This window comes from Cheilinus undulatus, linkage group 3 (genome assembly GCF_018320785.1).
Source record: "Cheilinus undulatus linkage group 3, ASM1832078v1, whole genome shotgun sequence".
Taxonomy (NCBI): domain Eukaryota; kingdom Metazoa; phylum Chordata; class Actinopteri; order Labriformes; family Labridae; genus Cheilinus; species Cheilinus undulatus.
The window spans coordinates 33,440,943-33,457,166 of record NC_054867.1 but is presented as its reverse complement, the minus strand read 5'-3'; the positions used below and the strand labels follow the sequence as shown (position 1 = coordinate 33,457,166).

Here is a 16,224-nt window from a genome sequence, read left to right as displayed (position 1 = left end):
ACATCGTCACACCAAATATAAATAAGACATCTAGTCTCCTCTTCTCTCCATGTACTTTTGAAGAGCCTTTTGTTTTGGTGTTGGATTTCCTTTTTCTCATTCTCATGGTGTAACTTTCTAGTCAGCGATACAAGGTCCGAACCTTTCAGAATAAGGCTTTTACCTGGACATGAACTGAACCTTGGGGTTCAGTTTGGTCTAAATAGAGACCAGCTCTTTTGTGCAGACCAAGGTCTGGCCATCTGATAATTTGAACATGGTCCAGGGGAGATGTCATACCTGAAAGTCTGGACCAAACCATGTAGGTATGAAAGCACCCTTCCCGTTCTGGGCAGAGTTTAAGAAGTCCTTAAGAGCGTGGCACCCTGGTCAACCAGCTACAGGCTACCTGATGGTATAGGTGTACCTTTTGCTGATGTTTCAGGCCAACAAATGATATTTAATGTCAGTATGTACAGCCAACAAATGGATAGCATATGAAAAAAGTATTTGGACAAATATAAGAAGAAATCAGCTGTACAGAGGAGAATCGTGATTTTTTAGACCTGGCTGTAAACTTTTTAATGTCTGTTTGGGAGAGAGGCATTTTAACATGGCTCTTAACAGAGGATGCCTAGCTTTTACATTCAGCCTCAAATGGTCACTCAAGGAATTGCATTTATTTTATTTTTATTTTTTTTTTTTTGAGCTTCTGCACCAGCTCAATTTTTCAGCATTGGCAGCTTGCCACTGTGTTGGGAAAAAAAACATTAATCAGGTGGTGGCCCCAATGACTCCTTCGTTGATCATGCTTTGTATGTTTGTCAGTGGAAGAGAGGGTAAAATAATCTAAGATGCTAAAGTGGAGTTGTTTGTCTCCCCTCTTCACACTTGGTATGACTACACTGCTCTCTGTCAGCAGAGAAACCAAGCTTTTCTCCATCAACTGTTTATGAACCTGCTCATAGTTTCAGAGTTATTTCATGCAGCTCCAGGCTGGCAGGCAAAAGGACTAGATTAGCTCATTGTTTGACTACATCCAGGTTTGTAAGGCTCTAATGACTAGCATTAGTAGCCCCGGTGTTTCATTCGGCCTTGCAGCTTTCAACCCTTTTCTCATGCAGAGTGGGAAGCGATGGAGGAATTTTACATGGCTGGATACAGTATGTTATCGCCTGGAGTGGAAAAGTAGGTCATGCGCCTCACAGGGAACCGTGGAGCTTCTCTGCTTTCCTCTGCAGAGTAGGATGCTTTCTGCACTCTGACTGCACAGCCAGTGCTAACATCGTTTAATCCGTTGTTCTGTGTGCTGCTCACAAACGCACCAATGTGACCTGGATGCTTAATATATACCCCTCAGATCTATACTCCAAATTGCTTACATGCATCTTGAAGCTCCTGCTGCACAAATCAATGCAGCACATGAAGCTGAACATAATGTGTCCGATTCATGAAGTGACAGCAGATTGTGAACAAATGGCTTTTTATAGGGCAGCTTAAAGAATCTGATTCCCTTCTACGACTACAGCGAGGAAATCAAAGCAGAACAAATAGGAGCAGGTGTAGATCTTAAAGGCTCATGTCTGGTGCAGTCTAGGGGAAAAAGGGATCAGGCAGAAACAACAGAGGAAAGCTCACTCTGTTGCAAACAAATCAACAGAAGAGTTGTGAGAGCACTTGGTAAACGAAAGACATGCAGATATGTGAAATACGATACAATCTGCTGCCTGTGAGAGAGAGAGCGCACTGAGCCTATAATGGGGGTGTAGCAGAGTTACAGCTCATTACTGTCTTTAATAACTGAAGCACCCCCCCCCCCCAACACATCATCATCAACCATCTTATTTTATATGAATACCTGTTTAATCAGTGCATATGGATGTCTCCAGAACTGCCGACCTACCTTGTGGTAGTGTATGACGCTCTAAAAAATGGATTTTTGCAATAACATTCTCGCCAGTTTAAGCATAACAAAGAAACAGCGTTGTTATGGTTGATCAGGTAATTAAAGTAGTGTAACAGAGTGGTCTGTGACAGTGAATCGCTCATATTTAGTCTGTTGTCTCATACCTTACAAGTATGCTTGCCACACCTTCCCAGTCCCTCGCTGGCCTGCACTAACATTGCTCCAAGCCTAACTGGGCCTGGGCACAGATACATCATTACGTTACAATACAACACATGCAGCCTACAAGACACACTCACAATTCAAACATGAAAAAAAAAGAAAAAAGGGAAATAAAAATACAATATTGGACAAGCATGAAAAATACATATGTAAAATAAAATGAAAGGAAAACTTAATAAATTGGTTTACATATTTGAAAAGGAGAGAAGTACAAACAAATTTACAAATAAAAAAATATTCAGCTTCCTCTTCAGTATAAACATGTGTAATAACGATCATCTTAAACTTAACTATAATCGTGCAATAAGTACCAATAATACCTTTCTCTACCATCCTGTTGGAAAACGGTTATAGAGTTTTCATATCTCTTGTGTCTTTTTAAATTTGCAACCAGTAACATCATCAGACTCATTGTCAGTAAGACTTTTAGACATTGATATGGCGGTCCGAACCTTTCAAAGTAATGTGTTTACGCTGGGTATGAACCGGATCATGGTTCAGTTTGGTCTGGACCAAGGCCACCTCTTTTGGTTGGACCAAGGTCTGGCTGTTTGGTCCAGACTGTAGTCCAGGGTAACCTTGCAAAGCAGATGGATTCACCAGTTTCCGTGTTTCTCACTGGCAAATCCATCTTGCAAAGCTCCCTGTCTGAATCATTTGGGCCAGGTTAGAAAGTGACAGGACCAATCAGCATCGAGGGGCAGTACTTTCAGGTGCGGCAGAGTCGTGACATATGCAAGCAGTGAGAAGAAGCTGGCGCAATTATGGCGGGAGACATTAGCGAGGATGCTGCTAAAGCGTAAGTTTGATCAGAACTTGATGACATTTCTTCGATAAAAGAAGAACAGAGAACAGCAGTGAGTTATTTCCTTTTCAGAAACAACAAAAGTTGAGTACTGACATGTCTACAGTCACCATGGTTCGCGTTATGCAGCTAACTACTTGTTGGTAGGGGTGCACCTCGGTTTGTTGCTCTGATTGGCCCGTAGAGATATGACAGACAGAATGCTCATCCAATCACCCTCTGTTTTTTTTCAAAGGCTTTTCCTTTTCACAAACGCCATCTGTGGAAGGTTTTCCAGATGGATGTGTTTAACAAATCCATCTGGCGTGTCAGGTTAAGTCCAGGGGAGGTTCCATACCTGTCATTTAGGTTTGGATCAAACTGAAAAGTCTGAAAGTCTGGGCCAAATGACATAGGTGTGAAAGCACTCTTAGAGAGTGGAGTGGTGTCAGTACAATAAACATGCAGAACAACAATCAAGGTAAACGTGTGCACTCTCCTTGGCTATAATGACAGCATTTTAAGTGCGTTTGCTCACGTTAACTAGTGTGCTGGTATGGATCAACTCTTTTTGTCTTCAGCCCAGTGCTATGATTTACATCCATTGCAACAGCTTGAATAATTGTTTAAAGTTGTGTTTCCAATAAGCAAACAAAATCTGTTTGGTTTGAATCACTTGAAAATGAGTTTAAATGCATGCTGCTTTTTAATCTGGAATTAAATGATATAATGCTGTTACTGTCGAGAGCAAACAAAATAGTGACATAAATTTAAGATCATATCATCCAGCCCTTCTTTCTCAGTCACCATCAGCCGCTCATACCTCTCAGTGAACGTCACTTGTGCTAGAAGACGTCGCCTCTCTTTGCAGTCAATTTCTTTCTTCATCCATCCTCTTAGTGGTGAAGCCATATGTGCTATTTCTTTTTTGTCAAACTGTGAAGCAGAATTATGCCTCTTCTTAAAATCAATGATCTATGCCCATCTGACATTTTTAGAAAGTGATAATGTCAAGAGCATGGTGTCTGAACACTTATAATATCTCAGAAATATAAAGTCAAGGTTATACTTTCCTATTCTCAGGAGCATGTTTTTCACATTGATCATAAATGGGCTATGAATACAGCACTGTCGTGATTCTTCGACTAAGAGTTTGTCAAATAGAGTTTTTCCATGGCCAGTTCTGTCGTGTCCATTCTCTTTGATGTTTCACTTCTTTAGGTTGGACTAAAACGGAGCAGTTTTTCTGCCTGTGCTGCACAAAAAGACCTTAATCACCTCAATTTTATATCTGCTACTGCTTCCTTCTCTGCTTTAGTACTGCTAATAAGATCTTTATCATGTTTTATATTTAGAAATGACGTCTTTGGGCGAAATTACTGGCTGGTAATATTCTGTTAGAAGGAAGATGGTGTTGAAATTAATCAGCAGAGACAGAAGCAGGAATATTGCATTTAGTAAAACAGCAAGTCAGCCTAGTGAGACTTCATTTTGCACATTAGCCATGACTGGACATGTTTGACATTTATTTATCATGAACATATGTACTGATACAAACATGATCCCCATGCTTTTCTTTCAACAAACAGTCTTCACAGATATTAAGTATACATTCTACAACTGTTTTTACAACTAAAACCTTACTAAATCATAATAAAGAAAAGTTTTTAATTATGTTTAGACTATGGCAGTCAGATGATAAGTCAAAAGTCAGGTTTAACTTGTGATATCAAACATTTAACTTTTTTACTGGTCCCTTTAGCTACTATCATTTACGTTATTCTGTTCCACAGCAATTAACCACAATTCAAAATTTTAATTCTTTTGCCACTCCTATATCAAACTTGTGCAATCTCGTGATCTAGAATGTCCATTGGGGGCAGGAAGTGGGGGACATTCATGGGGCATAAATAGAAACAGAGGAAAGTTTGTACTAGCTCTGAATGGATCTCTACGCTGCATTATCACCAGAGAATGTCAACATACAGTGAATATGATTCCAAGTACTCAGTCCGGCAGACCTCCCATCGTCAAGCATTGTCTATCCAGATGAAGGGAGATTTTAATTGAAACAGTGATGTACTATCAACAGAATAAAGCTTGTAGGGTGAGTGACCGAGTGATGATGACCTGTTCACAAACGAGCTGGTTCTACCAAACTGCTTTTTTATGTAAGCTATGGTAGCTAGCTCACGTTTGAGTGCCAGCTTCCTTTCCTCTGTCCTTTGCTGTTATTTATTTAAAAAGACAAACTGGTACCAAATGGAGAGTTATTTGACACCAACAACAACCTTTACTGAGCTGAGCTAAATGATCTGGATCTCTGAAAGGAGACAGATTTCCCATCACAACCAGTGAGACTGGAGCATGGTAAGACAGACGTCAGCTGAGGATACACAGTTAAGATTAGAGTTGAATATGCTAAAACATGCCAAAACTGTACTCAAACAAACCAGACAGCTTTGTGGAAATGGACCATATACAAGCTACTTGCCCAGGCTTTGAACGGAGACTTTTTTTTTTTTTTCACTTCCTGCCTGCTGCCGGTTCCTGGTGACCAGCTGAATCACCTGAATATGTCACTACTTTCAAGACACAAAAGTAGCTTAAGAATTAAGAATAGTTTTATGTTTGCACTTTGAATACTTGGCAAAGTGGTAAACTGCTCTAAACAAGGCCTTTTTGGTGGCATTTCTCTATGTAGAAATCACTTCTTGGACCCTGGGGGGATTTCTATGCTGCTGCGTGACGTCATCTACAAAGACTCTATAGCATGACAAGCATTGCAGTTTAGGTAGATTTGCTGCATTACCCTGTTTTTAGGTGGTTATTTCTAACTTTCAGGCACCAGTTTGTTCTCTATATTGATTCCATAAGTTTTTTTTTATCAATCTTTCAATGGATCAAATATTAAAAACTTAAAGCCAGTCAAACTTTCTGGAATATTTTTACTTAAATTTTGTTATGATTCATATTGAATTACAATTAATTTACTTTTCTCAACATTTAAATTTTTCTGTCATAATTTGATCAAAAATAGCATGCTATTAAAGACTAGTTCAAAACCAAGCTGCTATATTAGAAGCTTGCTAAAATAAAGCAAAGTTTTGTTTTTGGTCAGTAAATTCAAAAAACTCTCTGATTAAAGATTAGCAGCTCACTATAACTTTTCAAGACATTTACAACTTTTGGTATTTTAGGCCTTTAGCATACCCAAACACAAAAAACAAGCTAGGGTATTGATACACATTTCTATTTTTTCCACATCATGAAGTTATTTGTGAGATTGGGATTACACTGTAGTTCATGTTGACATGTCACAGACATGAATCCACTAATACTTCTGCTCTGACTTTGCAGATGAAGTCATTATCTAAACCCTCGGCTCCCACAGGGCAGCTACCAGGGTGTTATATTACATTTCATTCTGGACTTCTTCCTATTAGAGTGCAGGTTATCTGTCTTTTTATATGCTTCATTAAATTTACTCTTTTTTCCAGCAGTGATATTTACTGAGGATTAATAATGTCAATATCCATAATTATGAATATGTGAAAAATGATTACAAGAGACTGCCTGAAGAGTAACTATTCAATTACAAGACAAAAACTCTGACAGGTCCTCATCATTTACACTCTTTGCCTCTGACAGCTCACTGATAGCATACAAACATCTGGGAATAGAGCTGATTGCACTCTTTTCTCTCTGTGACAGGTTGTCGGAAATATCAGGTATCAAACAGAGCATGCACCCATCACCTGTGTCATTTAGAACAAAATCAATATGCCTTAAGCCTTGCTAGAGTCTTTATTAATTACACTAATCAAGTGAATGCATATTGATCACCAATAACATTGAACATGCATGCTGGCATTCAGGCTGCTCAGTTCAATATGTTGCAGAGCAGTCAGCAGGTAATGGAAGAGAAAGATGTTGTACTTTAATGAAGACATTTTTCTTATTCATCATCATCTATCTCACCCTGTCCAGTTATCTTTTTTCTGACATCATCGCAAGCAAACTGTTCTTTCAACAGTCCCTCTCGTGAGATTTGTCAGAGTTTGTTATGCTTCATTTGCATGAAAATATACATCATTCTGTACACAGCAGCATACAAGTTTTAATATTTCTGATATTCTTTAAAGGCACAATGTGCTCTGAAATGTCTCTGCACATACAGTATCTGTATAAATCAGTCCACTCTGCATGGCTTTTCCTTGCATTAAAATCCACAACAGCTGGTGTTTGCCTAGCAGTACTTCTCACTCTCTCACCCTCCTATGTTTCTGCATACCATCGTGTCAGCTTCTACTCGATGCTGAGAAAACAGATGAGATGTCTGGAGTGTTTTTGCACAGTTGCTGCCGTGATACAGGGACCTAATATAACCATACTGTGTTCTGTTTGCATGCCAGATTGTCAGGGAAGGCTTGGGTCTGTTACCTGAATCATGGCAGAGAGGGCAGTTGTGCCTGTGTTTTTGCTCAAATTTCTTGGAAATGCACAAAATGAATTAGAGAAAACCCTGGAAACAGAAAAGGCAATCTGAAATTTTTTATTTCAAACCATGATTTAAAGCTTAAGGTTTTAAAACAGGCAGCTACCTGAATCAGAACTATTCAACATGGGATGACTGGATCTAATTATTTCATGGCAGTAAAAAATAATGCCAGTGTGTTTACTTCATTTTTGATAGCACAATTAGTGTTATTACTAAACTCACCTTTGGCTGAATTAAACTGTGCCTGCACTCATTGTGTATGGTTGGGAATAATAACCACACACAACTCACTTGGCAAATAGAAATAACATGCTTTTTCATAAAATTCCCTTGTGGCCCTGGGGTGATTGCTATGTGTTTACAGCAGCTGTTTCATTACTGCTGACCTGATGGCTCATACTCAGGGAGATAAATGGGATGTTGTTCAGCCTCAACCTGGTAAACATGTCTGCATGATGATGTGCGATGATTTGCTGCTGCTGATACAGTGAAGTGAAAGTGTCTGTGAATGGATGAGTTTCAATGTTACCTCTTCAAATGGACTTACCAAACTAAATTATAAGCATCATACAGTCAAATATGAAATATTCCAAATAGTCACTTTCCAAGAAGATATTGTCCAGATGCCAATGCTGTGAATATGAATCTTCTAACAACAGCTGTTAGATTAGCTTAGTTATACATAGACCCACTACTGCTAATGCATTCAAATTCTCTTTAGTAAGACACAAATAAAACAAAAAATGTAAAGAATAGCAGAAGATATGCTTACACGCATCACTTTATAGTAGAATGTTTGTTTAAGAATGTGTAGAGTATAAGCTTGGCTAGGGGTGTAACAGTTTTTGTATTTGTCCCGATCAGTCATGGTTAGGTGCATGTAGTCCCACGATGAATACGTTGAATATTGTATTATGAATACTTTCACAGTCTCTGAGATGTCTGTCATGTCTGCAAAACTTTTGTGGTGGATTTCAGAGACACTGTGGCAGTGTGCTAGCAAATAACAACAAGCTAACAGGCTACAACTGGTCATATACTCATCAGCTGGGTATGGAATATTCTTCTTCACTTATATGGAATACAGCATAATTCTTCACTCATTTCTTGACATGATATTAGTCATGTCTTTCCCAAACACATATTCCAAGCTAGTAAATGGCACAAAACTGGTAAGATTATGCTCTCCACGTGGGGCGCAGATAGCCCAGTGGGTAGGTCGCGCCCATAGACTGGACAAAGCCTGTGTGACGTCAGCCGTCTGCTTACAATAGGCAGATTCAAACAGCTTTTGAAGTCAATCCGTGGTGGCTTCCATATCAAATCGCGGTCTCAACTGAACTTCGGATCAACGTTAAACGGCCTGCCTACAAAGCTCGACTTCCTGTCAGCTAGCTACCATTCTGGTTGACAGAAATGTAGCTTCTGCCTGCCGAGCTACCTGTCAATCTTATGAGACACGCCAATCAGTTCGCAGTGAGGTTTTTCCTCAATATAATCGTAAACAATTGTGGTACAAAAAAATTCACCCCCTATAAAGTGAAAGGACGTGAAGACATTAGCTAATGAGACAAGTTTGCCTTTTTAAACCAGGCTGTAAATCAGTTTATTTCTTGTGTTAAAAATGGCTTTTTAACATGTTCAGACAGGACTTCTGGTGTTCCTGCCGTCAGCCTCAAGTGGAAACTCGCCATATTGCAATTTTTTACACTTCCGCATTGGCTTCATTTTTCAGGACCGGATGTTGCCGCTTAGTCACACCCCATGTACACAGGCAGCCCTGGTCCATCTCTGGCCTCTGGCTTCTTGCCTGCTTGTCTCTCCCACAATCTCTCAGCGCTGTTTCTGACTCTATCCACTGTCTTCTCCACAGTGGCTTGTTTATCTATCCATATAAAAATGAACTGCCTTGCAATGGGCAAAAGGAGGCATTATCCATATATTTACTAGGGGTGAGGGAAAATAGAAACGGCATGGTATCGTGAAGTTTATCACGGCAATAAATTGTATTGTATCTTATGCCAAGTATCACTTTTTTTTTCAAATTAATTGCTAATGTCAACTGAAATCTACGATAAATAGGATCAGTTGCTTTTACTTAGTTACTTGACACCTCTGATAGTATCGCAATACTCTGTGTATTGCAAAATGTTTAAAATCACAATATCAAATTGTGGCATAAGTATTGTGATTATATTGTATCGTGGGGCCATTCGTGATTCCCACCCCTAATAATTACAGATATACGGACATCAGTCCCACGTATGTCGATGCGAGTCTTAATGCCTCCCTGTTGTGATGCAAATAAGTAAAAAGAAACGGAAGTTAAATTATTTTAATACCTTCCTAGCAATCAAGTCATCAACAAAATACCTTTGGGTTAAGAGAATTAAGCAAATACATACACATAGCCCTACCACTGCTAACTTAGATTAGCTTGGCACAATGAGTAGAAACATGCCACACTACTACCTTGAAAATACCTGGAAAATAATGTTAAAAAAAATGTTTTGTGCAACTATTTTTGACCTTTAATTTAAAGGACATAATTTACAACATGTGGAGTCTCAAAAGTGTTAGATTAAATTAGCTTTGTACAATAGAAACATTAGAGAAAAGCTAGCCAAATTATAGTCGACTGACAAAGTCTTAGCCGATAGCACCTCCAACACCTAAAAATTTAGAAGGCTGTCTCTTTTGTTTATTCAATTTGAAATATTAGTGTAGCTGTTTTTTTGCCTTTCTTCAAAGCATTGAGCATTTAGCCATAGCTAAAGTAAGCTAAGCTAATTAGCTGCTGGAAATAGCTCAATTTTCATCTAAAATGTGTGATGAACTATTTTAACAATTAAGTAAGTTAAACTGCTTTTACTGCAATGTAAAATCCCTTTTTCTATCACATCATCTTGCTGTTTTTGCCACGTACACACAGATCTGTTAGAGAAAACATGCCGTACTGGGGAAAGTCCTTGTAAAGGGTCCTGCATTAATCTTTGTCATGTTTACAACAGGAAAAGCCTTGAAGGCTCTTTGTGGTGTTAGAATGGATCTATTTACAGGTATGCACATATTGATGCTATAAACTAACATGTTCATAAACCTAACTGATTTATTCTGGGAAGCTACCATTCAAACTACAACTTCATTTACAGGCTTAATTTGTCCATTAATCTAGAAACTTGACCTCGTGTAAATCTCCTCTGGACTGCATCTGGTGACACTGGAGATCAATAAGCAATTTACCAGACTGTTGAGTTGCTCAGACAAGAGCACTCCAGGCACTCATATGCACTCATGTGGTAACACAGTTATCCATATGAATGATACAGACAGTGATATGCGATCCAGAGATGCACACAAGTCATTTTTTGCAAGTCCAAGTCAAGTCTAAAGTCTTTGGTCACGAGTCCAAGTCAAGTCTCAAGTCTCCGATGGTTGTAATGAGCGTTCTATGGTCTGCCTCTGATGTCCAGTCTGCTTAGACCACTGCATTGTTCTAAGGAATTTAAATCCTGTACTGTATTATCACCATCAGTAGGCTGGGGCATTGTCTGTGGCTGGTTCGCCATGGTGTGCACATGTGTACACTTAAATATAAACAGGGCTTGACATTAACTTTTTTCACACCAGCCACTGTGACTAATAGCTACTAGCCACAGTGTTTCCACTAGCCACAGTTCTGTTGTTGGGAATGTATTTGTGATGTATCATATGTACCTCTGCTATAAGATGAAACACATGCTCTCTCTTTTTTTCCTTCATCAACATGATCAATATCAGCTCTCCTCTTAATAAAGCTCCTCTCTGTGTACATATCAAACACTACAGACAGGAGTCAGACTTCACTGATAGAGACAGACACTGAGACACTGGAGATTAAATGTTCTTGTTATTTGTCAGATATATTTCTTTAATGGTAGTAATTTTATACGAACACAAAAACACTTACTGTTAATGAACGGTTTAATCTGAAATAAAATAGGAACTCAATTGGCATTTCTAATTCTCACTCATCTTCAACAGAGTATGCTCAGTATTTCCTTTTCCATTCTCCTTAAGAAACTTCTGTCATCATTTATGGTGTAAATTTCTTTATATAGGTAAAATCAAGCTTTAACTTTATTCAGCTGAAATCTCCTGTAAACCGTATTTAAAGTTTTAATGTTCCTATCGTTTTTTTATGTCCGTTCATTATCAATAAGAGGAAAAGCAGAGATTCTAACATTAATTTGTTCCCTATAACACACCCATGGCTCATGCAGGTGACACAGAGACACACACAGCTGGAGCGCACACACAAACAGCGCTGACGCTGATCCTCTGTGGTCAGAGAGGAGCTTTAATGCAGGAGAAGAGAGTTTAGGGTATTCGGAAACTTTTGCCCTCAATAGACTGAAGCCTGAAGTCTGTAGTCTGCATTACCAACATTTTGGCGTGTGTTTCAGAGTAGGTGTGTGCGTGAGTGTCGTGTTTGTGTGTCATTGCTATGCAGCATGAAAGAAGATGAGGATGAGAGGAGAGCAGCCGTTGGTGCTGCGTTAAAGACGCACTAACCTTCAAACAGAAGGGGAGGAAAGAAATCCATTTAAAGGGCCATTGAAAACCCAAATTTAACCAGGAGATAACAAGCTTGTTAAATGAAGCTCAAATGTCTGCAATAATCTTTTAGCTGAAAGTGTAAAATAGACAACTTTCATGTCATGGTTAGGGTGTGGTTTATTATCCCTCTCTGATTTTTTTTCTTCTCTTTTTTCAGTTCAGTTCCTTTAATACATGTATGGTATTGTTTTAAACAGTAAATATAACTACATTAATTTAGGGCACATTCTCACATAAATCCCAGCTGTTTCATAGTCATTCAGTCAGTCAGTACTTGACTAAATGGCTTAATGACTTACTAACTAAATAACTAACTAATTGACTGACTGAATACTTTACTAATTTACTCACCAAATGACTGACTGACTAACTAAATGCCTAAGTGGCTTAACCCTTGTGCTTAACCCTCCTCAAATTTAATACCCTCTGGACACATTCGAGGCAAAAATGAACATGTACAGAAAACCTTCTATTAAATCACCATTCATAAATATTATTTTTTCTACATTTTTTTTAATAAATCTCTTTAACAACTCCAGACCTGCTTAAAAATACCAAACACTGAATAATTTTCAGAATTTTAACCCTTAAAATGCCAGTTTGATTATTTGAAATATTTTACTTTTTACAAAAAACACAAAAAATGAATTATTTTCCATTTAATGAATAGTAGAAAGATGGGGCTTTGGTGGTGATAAGAGTCTTGAATGGGTCAAAGATTAGCAACAAAATTGATTTGATTGCATCTGTAATTTTAATTTAGTACCAGCTTTAAAATTAGGGCACCCTCTGGACACCTTTGAGGCAAAAATGACACATACAAAAAAACTGCTATTGAATTACCATTCATAAATATTTTTTTCTACTTTTTTCCATAAATCTCTTTAACAACTTCAGACTTGCTCAAAACTACCAAACATTTAATAATTTTAACCCTTTAAATCCCAGTTTAATTATTTGAAATATTTCATTTTTTACTGTAAAAAAACCCCACAAAAAGTGAATTATTTTCCATGTAATAAAAAATGGAAAGATGGGGCTTTGAGTCTTCAATGGGTCAAAGCTTAGCGACAACACTGATTGATGATGCCCAGTGGCAGGAAGAAACACATGGGTCACACAGGCAGATGGTGCTATAGATTGTAAAGCTATTAAGTGTGCTGGACTTTAAGAGCCTTAGAATTATTGTCCCTTTGTATAAGATTCAACCTTTCTTTCTCTCTCTCTTGTAAATTTCTGTTAGATTAAATTTTAAAGACTCTAGCCAACTCATTTTATAACAGAAAAGGTGTTTTATATATTAATGGATGAGATCCCTTTGAGCTCTCTTGACAAAGGCTAAATTCTGAATCATTCTAAACCATTCCCATCAGTTTAGTCTTTGTTATCCTTTTAGTGTATATTAGAATATGGTGGCACAAAATGATCACCGAAAGTATTCTGGTGCCTGCTGCTTTGCAGAATGAGGAGTATAAAACATGTATTAAAGGCATCATTCAGTTGGGATATAACCATGGCAACGAGGCTGAGAGGAGAGAGACAAGAATGGTTTATCTTTATGAGCCAGAATCACTGAGCGTTTATGACTATTTTAACATCATTCAAAAATTCAATACACCCTAGGGCACTGTACGGGGGAGAAGTTAGGATGATTATGAGAGCCCACGGCTGGAAGGGACCCCTAAAATTTTAGAACATGCTGAACTTTTACAAAGCTATATTATTTCAAGTTTTCAAGGGCCCAAAATCCACAGCAGCAGCCCTTGAATAGACTCTAGAAAGCCATAGCATTATTTAGAGGACCTTTCTGTGGAAATACTCTGTTAAAAACACCTCAGAGAATCAGATTTTACAGGGTTTGTGTCAAAAATAAGGAGCTTCAAGCATTAGCTAAGTCATGTTGACAGATGATCTGTCATACCTTTAAAACCGGCATCCATTGAGATCGATGAAATGTAATCCCTGCCTTAACATAGGCTCAGCATATGTTACATGGCCAATGTTTTATTCTTGTACTGCCATTGTTGAGATTACTGGCTGAGCTACATCACTGGCTCAGGAGCCTGTCTCCTGTTCTCCTGCCCCCTTTCCACCCTTGTAACTGCATCACTGGTGATAACTTTGACAAATCCATTGAACCCTGGAAGTGGCATTCCTGTGATCCATAGTTTTGATTCCTAAACTATAAGACCTCATCATCATATACTATGGTTGTTATTTGCACTGCAGAAATCAATGTGAATCCTCAGCTCAGTGCTGTGATACAAAGGCGGTCAACCTATTGTTTATTTTATGAATGTCTGAATGCACGGAGGTGGGGTTGATGGCTATGCCAGGAAATCAACTGGCAGTCAAATCGATAAATGTGATCTTGAAGGTTGGCGTACAGAGCTCTAACTTGATGCACTCTGCACCAGAGCTAATGAAATCCACTGAGTGTGCATTGCATCTGCTTGAGCACACATTTCAACCAGCAAAGCTACCATGTAGATGCACTCCAGAGGGTAGATTTTTTTTCAAACACTTCAGGAGCAGGTGATGTAGGTGGTGTAAGCTAACTGCTCCTCAAAACATGTCAGGAGAGAGGGCGAGAGAGCTGGCTGCTGCCACAATGGAGCTGCCAACTTTCTGCAAGTCTAATATCAGACAAGTGCCAAGTACCTCTTTAAACAGCAGGTGTTCTAAGCTGAGTCAGTAACACGAAGAATGTTTTACAGTCCTAACCACTGAGAAAAGAGAGGTTTTTTTTTAAACTAAAAATGCCACTTAGGAAGTGCCATTACAGTATAAATTAAACCCTCATTTGGTAGAGACTCTAGAGGCCTTAGGGCCTTATTATGTAGGCAGAACCTGTTGATTGGTTGTGTATGCCTTTGGCAGAATTAATAACTCCATGGCTGCAATTAGTCAGCAAAGCTCATGTTGCTACAACTGTTATGATGGAACTATTATGTAATAATGTTTCTGAAATTCTAACCAAACAAAGTCTGTTTGCAGCAAATGGATGCTTCTCTGTTAGTCATTTAATAAAAGATCTAACTCTTTAGTGATTAATAGTGTTCGTGCAGTGTCTGGAATCACATATCTATCTACTACTTCCACCCTACTCTATAGTGTTCTTTGTTGAGGACTGTATAGTGAAACCAGAGGCACAATCACAATGCCAGGGATCAGTATGAATTAATTTAGTGATAACTAATATTATACTGAGAACATTAGGCTCTGTACACTTTTTTTTTTAAACACGTGGGGTGTTAATGACCAAAAATGCCCCTCTGACACCCATTGAAACCACAATTTTTGATCTCCCGGTCATCAAAAATATATTTAAAAAATGCATTTAGGGTGCGCAGATAGCTTAGTGGTTTAAGGTACGACCCATGTACGTGAGCGGCCTGGGTTTGAATCCGGCCTCTGGCCCTTTGCCGCACGTCTCTCCCTGCTCCCTTCCCCATTTCCGTCTCTATCCACTGTCCTCCTCTATCCAATAAAGGCACAAATGCCCAAAAATAAATCTTTAAAAAATGCATTTCATGACATTAGGCTTTCCATTCAGGAGTCTTTGCTCTAAAATCCAGTTTTTCACCAGTTCATCACCAAATGTCAGCTATTTTCCCATATTTAGCATGAGAGGAAATTGCATGTTTTTTTTCTTCTTTACTGTAGGAGCACTACTGTAACAATATATTGCAATCTTAAAATTTTAAAAAATTATTATGCATAAACGGTGCTCATTGTTTACTAATTCAAGGTAGTGATAACTTTTTTACAATACTCATCACAAATATCAAAGTTTTATGTGCTTAAACTGGCATTTAAAGGGTTCAAAATTAATTAGTATTTGATGTCAATGATTAGCTCTTTTCTCAAAAGAAAAGAACGTTGGAAAAGAAGATATATGTATATCATTGTTATTGTCATTTACGTACGCTATTTTTCGTTGCAAACACAGAGGGTTGTGTAACAATTTCTAACACTTTATGAGGTTAAAGGCCTGAAAACTTAGCAGCAGGGTAGGTGCTCTTCTCAAATTTTCCTCAGAAAAGACTCATGATGACTGATGCACTTGACTGCTAAAAAAAAACGCAGGGTGAGATTTTTACTGAGAAAACACTACTCGCACATTTACAACTCCAGAAAAGAAATGAGCAGTACCACTTTGTTGTAAAAGGGCACCAGAATCATTGCAAAATGGAACTTAAACACAGTGTGTTTAAATATAACAGTAAATAT

The 16,224-nt window shown here is 38.3% G+C and overlaps 1 protein-coding gene across 2 annotated transcripts in view; it reads right to left on the bottom strand.

Moving 5' to 3' along the window:
- The window catches only part of LOC121507240 (guanine nucleotide-binding protein G(i) subunit alpha-2), a 75,558-nt gene that overhangs the window by 41,568 nt on the left and 17,766 nt on the right, over positions 1 to 16,224 (bottom strand). The window lies entirely within an intron of this gene.